Genomic DNA, 18537 nt, shown 5'->3' with positions numbered 1-18537 from the left:
GTAAATACTGGTTTACACGTTTTTTTCCCCTTGCCAAAATGAGACCTCTTTCAGGGAAGCCACTCTTTACATATCTCAATCAATAACTGTTTGCTGAATGAAGGGATAAAGTTCCTTCAGGCCAAGGAAGGTACTAGGTTCCTTTCCTCCTTGTGGAGAGGGAGAGGCTGGTTGTTTGCCTTGAGTTCAAACTCAGGTTTTCAGCACTAGTTTTTTGGTAGGAGGTGCCTGGGGTTTTTCAGCTGTAGTTGAATCTTTCCATCGTGATAGATTGTAATGGTTCTTCCCAAGCCGAGGAAGGAAAGAAGAGGCTCAGCCAAACTGTGTTGATTTGAGAGTTAGCCCTTAGAGGAAGAAAGCACTAACTTTGTACTTTGGATTTTGTATTCTTTTAAACCAAGATTTATGTGCATAACAGGCTATTTATGAGTGAGAATGAGTAACTTTTCAGTGCTTTTACTCTTCTAACAAAGTGTAATTGTAATAGAGAGATAAAATAAAAATAGAAAAATAGAATTAAATCAACATTATGCTGTTATTAATCTCTCTAAATTATTCATGTCTAATTATATACCATCTTTCTCCTGAGAAGAAACAACTACATTGTAATTAGAGTTTAGGACAGGGCTGCCAAAAATGAAGCTCGCCTGCTGCGATCTGTGTGTCATGTTGGCGTGGTGGACAGTGGCGGTTGATTTCAGCTCTGTCTCCTAGTGGTGTTTCCTAGACTGCCACTCAGTCAATCAATCCCATTGGCCCCCAAAATGAAATCACTGCCCTCCCTGGTCTATGAAGAAGTAATGAGCTTGGAAAGGACTGGCTGTACAGACATGGGCTTGTAAAGCGGGAGTTTGCCATGCCTTGCAGAGTGATGTAATCTTTAATCTTTGCTTCCTTAGCCCTGCTTCTCACACTCTTTCCTTTGAGCTCTTTAAGCTTCTCCTGCAACAGTGTGGTTTTGCTGGAGACACGATCACTGTTAGTAAACACACTGGAGTTTAAATATTGCTATATCAGAATTACGGTGAATGAGGGAAAGGACATTATTCTGCCCCACCTTCCCCCAGTGTTCTTTTGAATGTCATTGGGTTAATGTCTAGAAAGATTCTTGCCTTCCTGTACTCAGATTTAATTGAATGTTTAGAGCCATAGCCTTGCACGTGTAATTTGGGTATTTTTCCCTCTGGGTGCTTTACCTGCAAGGTGTGCATAGTTGAGTTGCTTATGCACTAGTCCTGGAAAACGCTTCTGCTGTCCTATCCTCACAGCATGTGTCTCCTGTAGAATCAAGCCTGCCCCTTTAGAGAGTTCTCAGCAACTTTAGCAGTTATCTGTTAAAGATAAATTTATCTTTAGTTATCTTCTGTAAACAGAGTTCACCCTGGCCTGTTTTGGTTTCCTGTCCTCAAGCCACTGGCTAACAAGACACTTCCCCCTTCTCGCAGGGGAAAGGAGTGTCATTATCCTTTACTCAGGACAGATCAGAAGCAATTGGAAACCAGAAAATAGTGAGAGAATCAGTGTATGATTTGGAACTGAAAAGCAGACTTGGTTGCTTTCTCATTAAACCAAAACTGTTCCCAGCAGGTATGATTTGGAACCCTTTTCTGCTTCCTCGCAGTGTGAACTTGGATACATTTTGACCTTCAACAATTTTGCCACTTTAGATAAATTATATAACCTCTCTGGGCTCAATGTCTGCATTTGAGAAGCTGGGGATCCTAACCCTTCCTCCTTTGCAGGCTTCTGGTAGAATTAAAGGTAAAGAATTTCATGCTGTCTGACCCTCATAGTCATTGTCATTGGCATATTATTTTGGATTTATCGATGAGGATGCAGGAAGCCCTTTTTAACCATAAGCCTTTTTGTAGGTACCTCACATACAGTCTTAGATAAACTTATTTAGATATTTTATTTCCTTTCTGTCCCAAGCAGCAGAATTAGAAAGTTCCTTCTTGGAACTCTGTTCCCGTGTTGGCCACTGCTTTTTTAAAATACTTATGATAAAATTACATATTCCTGCAGATTGGCATGCCCTTGGAAGGTGGAGCACGGTTTCCTTCATGATTTTCTGTTTAATCTGCCTGTCTGCATCTGTGACTTTCTCTGGGGGCATCATGTTCTTTTGATTTTCCACACTGCGATGGGGAAGCATACAGGGAGATAAAACAAGTTAACATGTCAGAAAATCAGGCCGTGCAGAGTGTAAGGATTTCTTTTGAAATGTCTACTTTGAGCTACAGGAAGATAAGCGGTCCTAATTTGCAAGTGACAGAACCTTCAATTTTTTGGTAATTCAGATGACTGTGGACCCTGGACTACTTGGTTCTTTTTCTTTAAATGATTCATTGGTGGGGACAGTACAGCGTATTCTCTATCTAATTACAATGGCCTCTTTCCTGTGAAATTTTCCTTTTTGTTTTTGGTGTTTCTAGTCCTGCATAGAAGCTGAGAAGGGGAACAGCTTTGCCTCTTCTACTAGATGTTGAACTTGGGGCACATACTTAGCCGCTTTGAGACAATCGCCTTATCTGTCTATAGGTGTCATAGCAGTTGGAAGATCAAATGAGATGATGATGCATTAGGAACAGTCTTGCTTCTAGCACATACTGGTGTCTATTATCTTTATTTTGTAGCTGTTTTGTACCTATGGAAAGGAGGCCCAAATGCCCTGTGCCCCACTGCGCTCCTCCCTCTGTTCCCTTCCCCTATCTCACCCTCAGCAGTACATTCATCCTAGACAATAAAAGGCCCTTTCCTTTTTGTTTACATCATAAAATATCTTCTCTATCCTACAGTCTCTGGAAAACTTGCAAGTTGACCTCAGACAACCGTCCAGCCAGTCAAACCACGTTCCTCAGACACATCCACATCTTTCTGAAATAACACCCCCTCACAGTCAGTGACTGCACTGCTTGCTTCTCTCTTCCTAAAGCATTTTATTTTGGTCCAGATATTGGGACTCTTAGACTCTTGGACTGAAAAATACCTTCTCCAACAGGCTAAACTCATGTGTGATATTCGAAGTCAGGGCAGTGGTGACCTTTGGGAAAGGATGGTGGTCACACACGTGTTCACTGCAGGAAAATTGAGTGTAAGGCAGTCAAGACTTCTGTGCTTTTCTGTCTGTATATAATACAAATATTATTACAAATGTTTCTTAATTTTTAAGGAAACTACCCTTTCTGCAGGCATTATAATTCACATGTGTATTTTACAATTATTGTCCCACGCTGCATAATATGTTTCAGGTGGACCCCATATAAGAGGGTGGTCTCATGACGTTATAATGGAGGTGAAAAATTCCTGTTGCCTAGTGCCGGGGTAAATCGCTGTTTGTGCCATCTCAGTCTGTCCTTAGCTATGGGCTATTCACCCTGGGTCCCGGGAATTTCCCCCAGGCACCCTCTCCCCTTTTTAACTGGGCTGACCCTCGAGGTTATTACATTGCAAGACACCCTTCAGCAATAACCATTAGGAAACTTTGAGGAAAAAAATGTTTCTTACTTACACATCCCAGAGCTACAAGGCACTCCAGGGGGTGCACAGCCAGGAAGGCGGGGCGGGGTGGGGGGAGAGAGCGTGCACAAGCACATGGGCCTGAGGTTCTGCTTTTATTGGTGTCCAGAGTGGGGGCTTAGGGTTTAGTGACCAGGCTTACGCTTTACTGGCCAATTTAAAACATGAGGCTGGGAATTTAAAGCTCAGGAAGAGAAAGAAACAAGTAGTTCAAATGGTCAGTTATCTAAATCAACCAAGATCTCTAAAACAAAGGTGGCTTACTTGGGGGGTGGGGGGTGGCCTGGCTCTTTCTAGCCTTGTGGCTCAATGTGTTTATTCCAGATAGCCTTCCTTGAAGGGACGCCTCTTTGAAGTGGAGGCCTGGGCTGGACAATCAAAGCTTAAGCATTCCAAAAAGAAAAGCCAACTATTCAGGGTTACACCACAGTTACTCTTGTTTGGGGCGATGCTGGTATAAACAGACACACTGTGCTACCAGTCCTGTAAAAGTAAAGCACATTCAATGACGATAGCAGTCTATGCCCCCTAGGTTTGTGTAAGTGCATGCTGTGACGTTTGCACAATGACACACTTCTCAGAGCATATTCCTGTTAAGTGGCGCATAACTCTATATTCACATGTGTTTTCACAGGGTTGTAGTTCATTTTTTGTTGAGAACGTCTTTCATGAAATTGAATGAGGAAGCTTGTCTAAGCCTTTCAGGTGATATGGGGTAAAGCCTATGAGCTCTTTGATCATACAAATATGTGCACAGACTCTAGTTGTTCCACTTGTTATTGACTGTGTTCTGATAAAAATGAAAATTTAAACATGTTGCTACCCCCTTCACCCACAGTTGTAACTCTTACAGTTTGAAAAATGTGCGTTGTTGCTGCTTTATCTTTCTCTATAATGTTACTTTGCAGTTATATACCTGAATGGACAAAAGATAATTCCTAAGTCTATGATTTTAAAACTCATATTATATACCATTTAGATATACCTGGTGTGCAATTATTTATTGGCATTGGATGCACATGCTTGTTTCTGCTTTTGCCTTGTAAAGCCTACTTTGAACACCATGACAGAAATTATCTAGGAAGTGGGAAAGAACAATTTTTACTCTGGATAGTGAACAAAAAGTGAATAATAGCTACCTTGGATTTTAGGTTTTTCCTTAAAAGCAACTTACTGCCCGAAGAATGAACTTTAATTTACTTATTTTTCTCCTAGATTGGAAAGAAAGCCAATGAAGAAAAATAGCATGAATCAGGTAAATGGATTTTTAATTTTTTATGTACTTTTTAATGCTTCATTTATATTTCCCCATGTTTTCCCACTGAGAAGAACTAAACAATTTTTGTGGCTATCTTGAACATGTAAGGAATGGTTTAGGAATATAGATGTAATAATAAACATTTATAACATTTAATTTAGTTGTGTAGGTATATTTAATCACATTTTATATAAAACAGTAATGCTTTTTTCTATCTCAGAATAATTTTCTTCCAACTTAATATACATATTTGATATCAGTGTCTTCATTATTGGAGTCACATTTTTGAAGCCTCCAATACCATTTTCTACATGATGTTATCATTTTAGTTTGTGATACAGCACTTTTGAAATTCATGTATGGTGCAATAATTGTAAATTTTATTTCAAGTCACAGGTGACCATTTGCAAAATGTTAGTTGTTATTTTTCACTATTTTCTGTGCACATGAACATTGGAGACCTCCATTGTATGACAATTTGTAGATTTACTTTGTTAAATCTCCCTCCCTCCTTCCCTCCATCTATTTATTAATTTGTTTTATTTATTTTGAGGTAATTGCATGCACATGGTTTCAAATTCAAATAATGCTACAGGATGGGGCAAAAGTAGGTTTACCGCTGTGAGCATACAAAACAGTTTATTCTTGTATTATTTATTATTATTGTATTATTTTCCATATGAACAACTGTAAATCTACTTTTGCCCTACTCCGTGTAATATCCATTCTTTGTTCATTTTGAATTTCCATTCCTCCTTTACCCAATGGTAGCCCTTTTCCACTCTTAGTTATATTTTCTGGTGTTCACCTACCTATTCCTAAACAACACAGTGAAGGCTGTAAGTGCTGTTAAGTGATTTGTTTAAATTTTAGACAGATACACTGATTACCAGCTGAGGATTTGCCTCCCATATACAACCCTTTAATCTCACTATACACGTACTGTTACTGTTTCTCCCTTCTCTGGGTGCAGTCATGTTACGGTCCATGGTTAAATCAATATTTAACATTTACTTTCTTATGACTCTATTTTGTTCATGGTTGTACTTTGTAATACTTACGGCGAAACGTCGCAGGTCATTCTGCTTCACAGTTGGTCGTGTGTGAGCTGTTTTATTTCTCTGGAAAATGTTTGACTTTTCTTTATCCTCAGAATTCCGAAATTTCATGTTAATGGTTTTAATGGTTTTTTGATGTTCACAGTCATTTCAATTCAGAAACTCATGTCCTTTAAATTTGGCAAATTTTCCTGTACTATTGCTTTGATAATTTCCTTTCCATCTTATTCTCTATTTTCTGCAAGTCTGTCAGTTGGATATTTGGACCTACTGGTTTAATTCTCTAATTTTCTAGTCTTTTCTTAGTCACTTTTTATCTCTTTGTGTTTTTCTTCTACTTTCTGAGAAGTTTTCTTAGTATTTATTGAACTTTTATTTTCTGCTAGCATATCTGTAATTTCAAATTTAATGTTTCAATTGGTCTCTTAGTATTTTCTTTAAATAAGATTCTCTATTTCACGGATGCAGTATTTTCTCTTTTCTTTTTAGATTATGAATTGAATTATTTTCCTGGGGATTTTTTTTTTTTGTGCTTTTTACCCTTTTCTTTTTCCGGTGTTCCCTCTTTCTATCAGCTAGTTTTGGTCCCTGATTTTAATGTTAGAAGCTTTTCTCAAATGAATGGGGAGGCTTTGGTTTTCTGTTTATATTTAGGAGTGAGATAATAAGAAGTGGACGAGAAATCTGTTGCCTCGTGGGCTTTACTATAGGGTCTTTGGGTGGGGACCTGGTCATTAGAGGTGGTGACTCCGACAGATCTCAGAATCTGCAGGCTTTCTCTTTTTTTAATCTTTCAGTTTCTCCAAAATGCTAAAAGCTTACCTGTGAGGATTTGAGGGAGCAGTGTAGGGGGAAAGGAGCCAGAGGTCTCACCATCCAAGCCTGTAAATGATGAGATCTCAATGCTTCTCTTTCGGCCTTATTTGATGCCTCTGAGTCTGAAGTCTTGCTGTATTACTTTCTCTGGAGAAAAACTGCCTCCTGGTATGGGAGTAGGGATAGCTTGTCTGGCTCTACCAGGTGGGAGGAAGATCTGGGGTTCTAACTGCCCCTCCTACCTATACCTGTCTATATCTATCTGTATCTATATCATCATCTATATATATCTAGCTATCAATTATTTTTTGCTTAGAACAATAGAAATTTATTATTGTGACATTGTGTAGGTCCGAAGTCTGATGTGTATCTCACTCGGCTAAACTTGAGATGTCAGTGGAGCTACGGGCTCTAGAGGAGAAATCCTTCCCTTGCTTTTCCCATCTCCTAGAGGCTGGCTGCGTTCTTTGGCCTTCAGTCCCCATCCCTGCTTTTAAAGGAACAATAGTAGGTCAGCATTCCTCTGACCTCATTTTCTGCCTCCCTCTTCCACTTTTAAGGACTCTGTGATTACATTGGACCCACCTAGGTAATCCACAATAATCTCCTTATTTTTTAAAATTGTAGTAGAAAACACAAACCATATAAAATTTACCATGATAACCATTTTAAGTGGATAGTACAATAGTGTTAATTATACTCACATTGTCATGCAACAGATCTCTACAACCTTTTCATCTTGCAAAACTGAATCTCTATTCCCACTGAACAACTCTTCTTTTCCTCCTGCCCCCAGACTCTGGCAACCACCATTCTACTTTCTGTTTCTAGGGGTTTGACTACTTCAGATACCTTATATAAGTAGAATCTTACAGTATTAATCCTTTGGTGATTAGCTTATTTTTACTTAGCCTAATGTCTTCCCTGTTCTCCATGTGATAGCATATGACAGGATTTCCTTCTTTCTGAGAATAAGTAATATTACTTTTAATTGATTTTTATTGTCTATTCTTTGCTTCGTCACAAAGATCAGGAAACATGTTGTACAGAAGTAGTGGTAACTAGCACTCTTACTTCATTCGTGATTGCAGATTTTCAAATTTTCATCTTAAGTATATGTTTTCTATAGTTTCTGTTTTGTATCTATGTTTTATTAGGTTAAGGAAGTTACCATCTATTTATAATTTTCGAAGATTTATTTTAAAAATAATGTTATATATGGGTGATGGTTTTTTAATCAAATTTTGTTTCATGAACTATTATAATAATCTTATATCTTTTTTCTTTATTGTTAATACGGTGGATTACTTTGATTTTCAAATGATATCTCAACTCTTTGTGAAATAAACAAAACTTAGTCTGGAAAAAAAAAGATTACATTTATAGTCTGGAAAAGAAAAAAGAAACCACACTTTCTTTATCCAGAAGTGGAATTGCTAGGTCATAGTGTAGTTCTATTTTTAATTTTTCGAGGAACCTTCATACTGTTTTCCATAGTGGCTGCACCAATTTTACATTTCTACCAGCTGTGCACAAGGGTTTCCTTTTATCCACTTCTCGCCAATATATGTTATTTTCTGTTTTTTTTTTTTTTAATAGTGGCAACTTCTACAGGTGTGAGGTGATGATATATCATTTTGTTTTGATTTTCATTTCCCTAATGATATTGATGTTTACCATCCTTTCATATGCTTCTTGACCATCTGTATATCTTTTTTGGAGAAATATCTACTCAAGTTCTTTGCCCATTTTTAGGTTGGGTTATTTGTTTTTGGTATTGAGTTATAGGAATTCTTTACATATTCTAGATATTAACCATACATACACACACTCAATGTGTGTGTGTGTGTGTGTGTGTGTGTGTGTGTGTATTTGCAAATATTTTCTCCCATTTTTTAGGTTGCTTTTTCATTCTGATTATTTCCTTTGCTGTGCTGAAGTTTTTCAGTTTGATGTAGTCCTGTTTGTCTATGTTTGCTTTTGTTGCCTGTGCTTTTGGTGTCATTTCCAAGAAATCATTGCCAAATCTAGTCATGAAGATTTTTGCCCTGTGTATGTGAGAGTGTGTGTGTGTGTAGAAATTTTGCAATTTCAGGCCTTATGTTTAGGTCTTGAATCAATTTTGAACTAATTTTATGTATGGTGTAAGGTACGGGTCTAACTGCTTTCTATATAGCCTTTCAGTCAGTCCCCTCTTTTCTACCCCTTACCTTCTCCTTCCTGGAAACTGGCAGCTCCATTTCCTGAGTCTTATCATGGAGCAGTAAGCTGGCTTTTTGTTGGCTTCTCACGCAGCAAGGTCCTAGCCTGCTCTGCTCAGTTCAACAGTCATTTCTGCTTTCAGCTTCCAAAATTACCATTATTGTCTGTTGCCTGCTCAAATATACTTTGCTGCTCTTTTTGTCTTTATAGATTTATATCTTTCTCTCTCCTTACTATAATTTTAATGGAGATTTAGAAAGAAGCAGAGATAAACAACCCTATTCCATTGGCTGTCTATTGCTTTTTTAAATGATACTTAAGAGGATTTTAAAAAATAATATCTCATATTTTCTAGTGTCAGGTCTTACCTCCAAAAATAGTTGTTCAATCTATTCCTTTGCTTCCTTTTGTTAACTAGTTTCTGTGTCAGGTGCCATGTAAATATCCAAAGCTGGCATTAATTATTTAATTATTACTCAAAATAACCTGAGATTTTTGTTTTTAATATGAGTCTTAGTGAGGTCTTGAATATAAGATGGCACCCTATTTCCTGAGATAAACTTTTTGGGAGGGAACCCCTTGATTTATCTTTAGGTGTATATAATATGTTGGTATTATCAGATGATGTTCTTTTATGTAAATATTTTTTACTCTGAACCTTTAACTGAATACCTGTAAACTAAGATAATGGCAAGAGAGTCCTATGTTATTTTTAGTTGGCTGTGACAGTGGCTTTCTATTATATTTTTTTATTTATAGGTGTAGCACTATTTCTGACAGGATGAAGAATGATTAAATAAGGGATTGCCTGGAATAACAAGGTCCTCAGGGACAATCAAGAGTGGGTGTTGTTGTTGTTGTTGTTGTTGTTCCAAAAATTGTTTCCTAGCAGAGTTAAACCCGTCAGTTGGCTCGGGAAATTAACTCAGGTTGGTATGTTGAAGTGCCTAGGGTTTTTACCCTGGGGTCCAGCGATGGACTCAAAGAATTCAGGATCCTTGTGAATTTGAGTGGCAGTAGAATAGGCTTAGCTTTCATCAGGTGCTCAGTGATGTGGAGCTTATATGATCCTGAAAAGGGTTGAGAACCCATTTCTAATAGATTATTCCAGGGAGAAAAGTAGAATGTTATTGATTAAATGAAACATGATAAAATTAAAATGCTATCTTGCTAGCTACCATTAGATTCCTCCTCCTTTCACATGCAAGTACAAATGACTATAAATGAGGAACTAAATGAACAACAATTTCTCTATTTCTTTGTCATATGCAAAGCATTATCTCTAGCTTCCTGGTTATGCAAGACCAATTTTCACATATGTAACTATAAAAGGTATTATTTATGAGGGTAATATTTGGGTCTCAGAGAAATGACCATCTTTTTTATCAGTTAACTTGTGAGGAGGATATCAGATACCTTTTGCTTTCATATTGATGCTACTGTACTTAATTTGTCAAAATCAGTTATTCTTTGACAATTAATGGTAGTAAATATATAAAAGAAATACCTGTATGTGATAGAAGTGTACAGACTTTAGTTTTTAATTAAGAAAAGATGGGGTAGCTTTTATGTTATGTATATTTTATAACAACAACGCGGAAGGAAGGGAGGAGGGAGGGAGGGGCAAGGGAGGAGAGAAAGGGAAAAAGAGAGAGAGAGGGAGAGAGAAAAGGAAGGAAGGAAGGAAGGAAGGGAGGGAGGGAGGGAGGGAGGGAGGGAGGGAGGGAGGGAGGGAAAAAGATCGCTCAAAGATTGGGATGGGTGGTGGTAAAGGTCAATTGGGAACTTTTTGTTTTCAATCTAATAATTTAATGCTTTTATTTATAGTGAAGTCTGCTGGATTTATAAGCTCTCTTTCAGCTTTAAAATTTTGTGATTTCATTTCCGAAGTGGTTAAGCTTAAATTGCTCTTCTCTTTTAGGTATACCATTGAGTTCTTTGGGAGTGACAAATGTGTCTGGTTGGGAAACCTATGAAACAGAAGACAAGACCCTGCCTCAGGAAGCGTACATGAGAATAATTTTAAAGGAACCTGTCGATAAATGTGTAACAGTGGCTGTTGGAGGTATGTCATAGCCTAGAGCTTGGATTGAATGTAGCGTGACTCACTCTACCGTCCTAAGTCAAGTTGAGCCATTGTCTGGGAAGGGAGGCCGTTCTTAGGGCAGGACTTCATCCTGTGGTCTCAAATACACTAGTGGCCATTGTTCTCTAAACTTGACTGTGTAGTGGCATGTCACTCTTATTTCTTTCTTAAGCAGTTCTGACTCAGCTTGTGTAGAGTCCTTTTTATTTTTCTGGGAAAAAACAAAGATGATAGAGGCAACACTAGAGTCTGGGCAGATGAAAGTGGTAACAGAGTTCTAGCCAGACCTCACTGCCTTCTTTTCTGGGAACGGGGCAGTCGGTATCAAAGCTTGTGAATGTGAGTCCTTTGAATCAGCTGTTATTTATTGGCTTTAGTCTTACCTTGAAGGACATCAAAGCTGTATCTGATTGGTTGGTGGCTGTGTCCGACTGACTGATTCCCTGTTAGTCACTAACTTTCACCTGTTTGTCTTCTTGACCCCAACCCCACATTACGGTGTTACCTGGTTACTTCATTTTCTTGCTTTATAGTCTTTAATTCTTATCTTCTCAATAACTTTTACGTTAAGGTCAGGGTCATTCATTATTTCATGTCCTCTGACCTTCAGTGGGTGTCTGGTTTTTGATGCACTGGCTTTTTTTTGATGGCATAGCCTATGTCATGTTGTATAGCACCTTGATCCTTTAAGGTTTGTTTTTTTAATTTTCACATACCAATATAAAACACTATAAAATGCTGAGTATTTTACATTTCTGGCCATCATACCATCATGAAAACATTAAATAAGTTTAATTTTCTAGATGAGGATACCAAGGTTCTAAGTGGTTAAACAGCTGGCCTACTATTTCCCAGAGAGTATGTGACAGAAATCTGGAGTCAGCACTAGGTCTGTCTGTCTCACTGTGTGCTGTGCAGACAGCACACCATGCCTTCTCCCCTTTTTGAAGCAGGGTTTGAAAAATATTCTAATGCTCGTAAAATTTTTAATCTTCTGCTTTACTTTTTTTCACTATTATTTTCTGCTTTCTCCCATTTCATGGCATCTTATTTGGTTTATAACTCTACTTACAACATTTAGTTAGTATATCAAATTAAATATTTTCAGCAATTAACTGTTTCATAATGTTACTGAGCGTATATCATTGGATTGAGACATTATTAAAAAATGCCCTTTTTCTGACATAGGCTAGATGCTGTTATTGATACATTCTGAGGTGATTATGAGGCCAGTATAGGAGACGGGAGTAGACTTTTATGTTCCTACTACAATCTGACAGTATCTGTGACTTCATTTGCACCATTACTCATATCCCTTCAGTATAGCGTTAGTGAAGATGATATAGGAGAGGAATGATGAGTTTTTGCCCAAAATCTTGTATAGTTCACAATGTGGTTTCAGAGCCTGAATCCTTTAATATGTGGAACATCTATTCAAGTGCTTAGTGATGGCTCAGGGATCACTTTCAGTGTATATAGCCGGTACACTTGCCCTGAAGGATGTGAGTTTTAAGTTTGAGTTTAAAAATAAATAGTGTCTACTTTAGTTTTTCAATAGTGGGCTACATGATTTGAAAGTCATATGTATTTAGGCTTCTAAAATATTTTCATTAAATTACAACATGCTGTATAGACTGATAAATACAGGGTCTGGCACAAATAATGCCCCATTTTTTTTACAAACTCTTTTATTACAAAATCATAAGCATATAATTCTGTAACATAACAATATCATACTCAAGCACACCATATGACATTTTAAGTGAAGTGTACAAATTAAAACTATAAATTATTACACCCATAATATTACCCTACTACCACACTCAAGCAAGCCTTTAACTTCAGTCAGACCCTGTATTTTATTTTATTTTTTATTTTTTAAATATTTTATTTACTTATTTTTAGTGAGAGGAGATGGGTGAGAGAAAGAGAAGGAGAAAAATGTCGATGAGAGAGAAACATTGATTGGTTGCCTCTTACACACTCCCAACCAGGAACCTAGCCCGCAGCCCAGGCATGTGCCCTGACCAGGAATTGAACCGACATTTTGGTTATGGGACGATGCCCAACCCGCTGAGACACACCAGTCAGGGAAATATACTGATAAATATTTTAAATTTGCACTAAAATTTTGGGAGGTAGGTGTGGTCAACCTTCTTTGAAAGATGAATCAACTGAGGGCTTGTGACATTATAAAACTTGCCCAAGCTCATGCAGTTAGAGAATGGTAGAGCCAGGACCTAAGCCTTGAGTTGTCTGATTTCATGACCTGTGCTTTTAACAATCATTCTGCCTTGTTGATTACATTCAGCAGTGACAATTAGATTGCACACATGTCCAAGCATTTTTTTATGCTTTGCATTAATAGAGAGGCAGTCTTAAACGAGTAAAGAGGCCTCATCCGCACAGAAGTGGTGGCTTCTACGGTATAGTCACTGAGGAGGCTGCGTCCAAATAGTGACAATTCTGGTTTATAATGGGACTGAGCCATTCTTGAGACCTGGGAGGTGTGTCTACTCCCACCATATGTCATTTCCCACAATGCCCTTCCTATGTTGCCAGGAGCAATTAGACTCAACTCACCTTAGCAGCTGCTTGAACAGCTGTCCCTTCCAAAGCAGTTGGGACTGGAGTTGGCCAATCACACAGTTAAGGACAGTCCACGCATTTATAGTCAACATGTAAATCTCAAAATTTACAAAATATACAAACCTCAAAATTCCAGGTATACTATATCAATTTACAAAATATACAAATCTTAAAATTCCAGGTATACTGTATCAATTTATAAAATATACACATCTTAAAATTCCAGGTATACTGTATCAATTTTACTGTAAGCATTTTTTTAATGTGTGTTTTTTCTGATTCTAAATAGAAAATTTGGTAAACATTGAAAACAAGAAAATACAAAACACCACTCAGAAGTAGCCACTGAAATATTTTGGTGTGGATGCTTCCAGATTTTATTGATATGAATATGTCTACCTCTTTAAAAAGTACAGAATTAGAATTATAGGGTTCTGGATTCATTTTTATGTAGTATAACTTCACATTTTCTCTCTTTTAAAATATTCTTTTGCAACATGCTAAGAAGTGCCTACAAAGTATCCACTATGGTTAATAGCATAGGTTATTCCATCCAATTATTAGGTAGATCTTATTCTCATTCAGTTCAGTTAGTGCCTCTTCAAATTAGGCCGCAGTGATAGGACAGAAGTGTTAACATAAACAAGAACTTTATAATTGCCACTAGTTTTCATACATCTTATAAAATAACTACTGGTGGTTAAGAATATGATGAGAAAACCCAGACGACTTCCTCTGTCACACCATACAATGAACCTGGTGTATAAATTGCCCAGTACAGATGTTGTGCAGGAAGGGAGCACTAGAAATTCTCTTTTGACCTAGAAAATTTGAAACCTTTTTTCTTTTGCTGAAGTGACTCACCTATGATAAGTAACTTCAGTTTTTCCGTACTGAGATAAAACTTCTCAAATCCTGAGTTGCAGGTGTTCGAGCCCTGCTACCTGCTTAAATGTAATGGGTGCTTCATGTCCAAGTTAATTAAGCATTTACCTCCCCCCCCCCTTTTCTTTTTGGCTAAATGTGTCACATGGGCTAAACCTGGGTCAGGCAGCGCCACGTCATGAGTGACACTGTTTTTGCGATTTCTTGGAGAGGTGGTCGCAAAGCTGTCCTGCCGCAGCTTCCCTTGCAATGGAGACCTCTGTGCCCTAGGATTAGAGAGCTCCCGCTGAGGTGATTACAGCTGAGACCGGTGAACTGTTCACAGAAGCACTCTACTTAGGCAGATATGGAGCTGGGGCTATTTTCCGTTACTTCTTATTATTCTTATCTTATAAACTATCATTGTTCAATTAAATTATCATTCTTGTTGTCCTCAACAGACCATAGCTTTTCATTCATCACTGCCCTTGGTGTCCCAGCATGCCCTGGGGTGGGCTAGGTGAGGTGCGAGGGGGGAAGGACAGGGCCTTTGACGGCCGTATTGTTTCGTCAACCAACAACTCCGCTTTTCTGTGTTTATGTATTGAATTTCCACAGAATTTTGCATATAAAAACACTGCTGCTCAAGGAAGTAAAGACTGGGAAACACTGGTCCATGGAACTTACGGGAGGATGAAAAACAAAGGGAAATTAGATGTTGCACAGTGTCACTTTCAGGTCCGTTATGCCCGTAACTCTCCTGCAGGGACACAGTCAGCCCTTCCTGGGCTCTGGTACTTACCAGAGGCCCTATAGTTGGAGTTTCCAGACGGACCTGTGCCTGGCATGGTGGTTTCCGTAGAGGTGGGCCAGAAGAGCGAGGTTAGGAGAGACGGTATGATGGCCTCCCGAGAGTTTGTGGTAGAAAGTAACCTTTTAGTGATGGGGTCAGCAAATGGCAGTGACTGGGGCAGGGTGGTGCAGGGGGACAAGTGACAAAGAGGTAGATAAACAAGAACATTTCAGACTTGGATAAATGATATGAAGACATTTATTAGGGCAATAAAATAGGGCAGAGTGTCTTAGGGTAGGAAAGACTCTTTTAAATTTGATCAAAAATGTGCAATCTGTGTCTTAATGACTATTTACTTCTCGTACTATCTATATTGTTATATTCACCAGCTTTCTTTATGAGAAAAGGTGAGATTCCTCTGTCCTAAATGTGTATTCTGAAGGAACAAAGGAAATAAGATGTTTCTCAGCGGTGGAAACTGAGATAACTTGTTTTTTTAAGCAGTTTGTGAAAACTGAATTTAAAAATAATAATTAATTTCTAGCATATAGCACATAAAAAGAAATTTTAAATCCATTTCAGGGAAAAATGAGATAAATTTCTCATTAGGATTTAAGATAAAGAAGTTGGAAGTTCAAGGTGACCAGGGTGCTAGTTTAGGTGCTTCCTACTTCCTATCTCTCCCACTTTTACTGTCTCTTACTTTAATGTCACCTCAAAGGTGCATTTTAAAAAAATGTTATATCTTCTTTTGCAGTCATTTTATTGGGAGAGCAGTTTAAGGTATCTAGCATGTAATTCTGCAGAAATGCGAAGACCTATTTTTGTTGCTTTGATTTTAGTAGGGACTTCTAATAGACGAGGTGGGAATATATTTGGGGCAGAAATTTTTAAAAAAATTTAAAACTTATTTATAAAGTCAGACTGTCCTTCTAGTTTGAGCGTTTGCTGTACACAGTCAGATTAAGTCAGGAATGAGGTGGAGAGTAAATACTCGTAATGTGCTTTCTGAGTTGGCATAGACTGTGATGTCTTTGAGATATTACTTATTAAAATGAGATTGATTTTTCTTCATTGACTTGACTGATTACTTGCCTAACATTTTACTGTGTCATATAACTTTAACTTTCTGTGTAGGGTTTTATTTCCAAGTAACTTCCTCATTAGGAGGGGGTTATTTGTTATATTTTTTGTTATGTGATATCTGTTACGGGTCCATCTGATGATGTTCTGTGAGATTCTGATGCACTTTGGTTCTTCAGTTCAGTGTTATTTCATTTGATTCTGAATTAGTGGAATATAGTGGAAAGAGTTGAAATTAGTAGAATACACCAGTGATACAAAAAAGAAATCAGTCTCAAGAAGAAATATGTAACATGAACCTCTGTCACTCATTAACCTAAATGAATCACATGCTGTTGTGAACTGTTTTTTCCTCCTGAGAATCCCATATTAGGTTAGTTTTGCAGATGAGCACGTCCTGTCTGGATTCCTCATTTACTGCACATAGCCCTTCCTGGCCCATCCCTTAGTCTGCATTGCTACAGTTAAACACGGTTTCCTGGAAAGAGCAATATATTTGGCATGACAAACTAATGAATAATTTTTTATTATGAAAATTATGTTGCTAAGCAAATGGAATGAATGTCAGTTTAGATTGGTAGAAAGCTCGAGTTATGATGATCAGAGCAGGAATAGTGATTGCCTTGTTCAGTTATATATTTTGAGATTTTGAAAATCAGTGGTGTATTTTAAATATTTGTCATGAAGGGAGCCAGAAACATAACATGATAAGTGTACCAGCTGTATAAATAGCATGATTTGTCAGCTGCACACTTACACAAGACTATATTATGGTTAGAAATTTTAAAATTAATATTTGAGGGACTTGGAGAAGTTTATTTGGATTTTTTTGAGTAGCTGTCTTTTGAAGTTTTTAATTTTTGTCAACTATGTTAGCATAACATAGCTAGACATTTAGTTGTGAAAAATGGCTGTTTTTAAAATACTGTTGTTTACTTTGAATCAGCATTGGTGGAAATAGTTTCTAAAGAAAATGGTTTGCATCTCTTGTTATATTTTCAGGCTTTTAAATTATTTATTCAAAGCATTCACTATTTATCATTTTTTGCTCAGATTTTGAGAACATACACTTCCTAGTGTTTTCCTTTCATCACCACAGTTCTATTTTTCATGCAGTGAGTGCATTTCTGAAACATATCTATGATATTTTTAATAAATTGAATATATTTAGGTTGACAGGGAAAGTTCACTAATTTTAAAGGAATTCTTAAGAAATCCTTTAGTAAAATGAGGAAGGCTTCCTTGATGTTGATGAACCTTTCTTTTTTTATTCAAGGTTTTTAAATTTGGGGCACTCATTTAATCATTTTTTAGTATCCCATTCAAAGATGTGTTTGGTAATTTTGTTTTGACTGTATATATTTTTTCTACCTGTATTAATTTGGGAAAGAAACTGTAATAGAAAACAAAGATAGTACAAATACAAATAATAACTCATTTATAGAATCATTTTCCATCAAAATGTTTGGTGGAAAAATGTTCATTATTAATCTGTCCACTTACAAACTCCCACATAGTCAGCAAATCAATTAAGAAAAATATTTGAAGGCATCATTATTGTCCTGATATTTTCACATCATATTGCTTTTCTGTCAATATTAATAAAATAAAAATGAACTTTTTTAGTGATTGGATGTTATTTGGGGTTAGTAGCCAGGGGGTAAAAAATAAATAATGTCCACTTGTAATCCAGAATCTGTTGCCAAATTCATTTCTCTCTTGAAGTTTGTTTCCTGGAAAGAAATGTGTAAAAAGGTCTTATTCTTATCATTACAGCAACCCAGAATGATTTTACGCCCATGGATGTATAGCAGTTATTTCTTCTTTCTTTCAAATTTTTTTATAGTTCTTTTTGTATTGTATTTTCCCCCATTACCATTTATCTCCCCTACCCCCTCTTCCAACTCCACCCCCACCATACTGCTGTCCATGTGTGTGAGTTCTTTTTCTTCTTTGCTCAATCCTTCCAACTCCCCCAAACTCCCCCCTCTGTTTTTGCTCTTTTCCTACTGAATCAGCTGTCCTGTGTCATCTCAGACATTGTTGTCCTCATTATTTAAAAAAAAAAAAATTTTATGTACACTTTCACGTAGTTTCTTCTCTGAAGGTAGTAATATCTGTTTCCTGAGTGCCTTAAATGTCCAAAGGCATTTCATTATTTACATGGTCTCTAATGAAAACCCTGGAACCTTGCAGAGACCCGCGTGAGCGTCCATTATTCAACAAATTTTTGGTGTTACCTTTATGTTTTAGGTCCTCTTTTAGATAC

At 37.3% G+C, this 18537-nt stretch overlaps 1 protein-coding gene across 5 annotated transcripts in view; it reads left to right on the top strand.

The window, feature by feature from the left end:
• Window positions 1-18537, top strand: part of SGMS1 (sphingomyelin synthase 1) — a 283425-nt gene that overhangs the window by 139900 nt on the left and 124988 nt on the right. For 3 of the 5 annotated variants that reach the window (XM_054572794.1, XM_054572793.1, XM_054572798.1), the window contains 2 exons: window positions 4735-4774; window positions 10775-10918. The gene's annotated coding sequence lies outside the window, so the exon portion shown is untranslated. The remainder of the gene's footprint in view (window positions 1-4734; window positions 4775-10774; window positions 10919-18537) is intronic. The other 2 variants (XM_054572796.1, XM_054572795.1) reach the window with 1 other exon arrangement.

This window comes from Pteronotus mesoamericanus, unplaced genomic scaffold (assembly GCF_021234165.1).
Source record: "Pteronotus mesoamericanus isolate MK-2021 breed Mesoamerican mustached bat unplaced genomic scaffold, CSHL_Meso_final contig_24, whole genome shotgun sequence".
Classification (NCBI taxonomy): domain Eukaryota; kingdom Metazoa; phylum Chordata; class Mammalia; order Chiroptera; family Mormoopidae; genus Pteronotus; species Pteronotus mesoamericanus.
The sequence above is the reverse complement of the archived record's forward strand: the minus strand, read 5'-3'. Positions and strand labels throughout refer to the sequence as shown.